This window comes from Temnothorax curvispinosus, unplaced genomic scaffold (assembly GCF_003070985.1).
Source record: "Temnothorax curvispinosus isolate PA1 unplaced genomic scaffold, ASM307098v1 QBEX01008402.1, whole genome shotgun sequence".
NCBI classification, from domain to species: domain Eukaryota; kingdom Metazoa; phylum Arthropoda; class Insecta; order Hymenoptera; family Formicidae; genus Temnothorax; species Temnothorax curvispinosus.
This window is the reverse complement of record NW_020218182.1, coordinates 597-855: the sequence shown is the minus strand read 5'-3', so window position 1 is coordinate 855 and position 259 is coordinate 597.

The window sequence follows — 259 nt, the reverse complement described above, 5'->3', positions numbered from 1 at the left end:
AGACCTCAAATCCTCCTCGACACCGCCGTCGCCGAGGAGACCGCGCGAAATGCTGGGAGGAAGCGAATGTGCGTTCTGATGGCTTCTCCGTTTTCAAACGAGGTATTTTCTCGAAGAATTTAGCGGCCCGGAATCTAGATGCGAACAAAGACGCACCTACAATGCGCGTTGCTGAGGTTTATAAAGCAATATCCACGATTGCGTCTCTATTTGTATGAAAAGATTTTGCATGCGTGACGTCAAAAATGTTACCGGATTT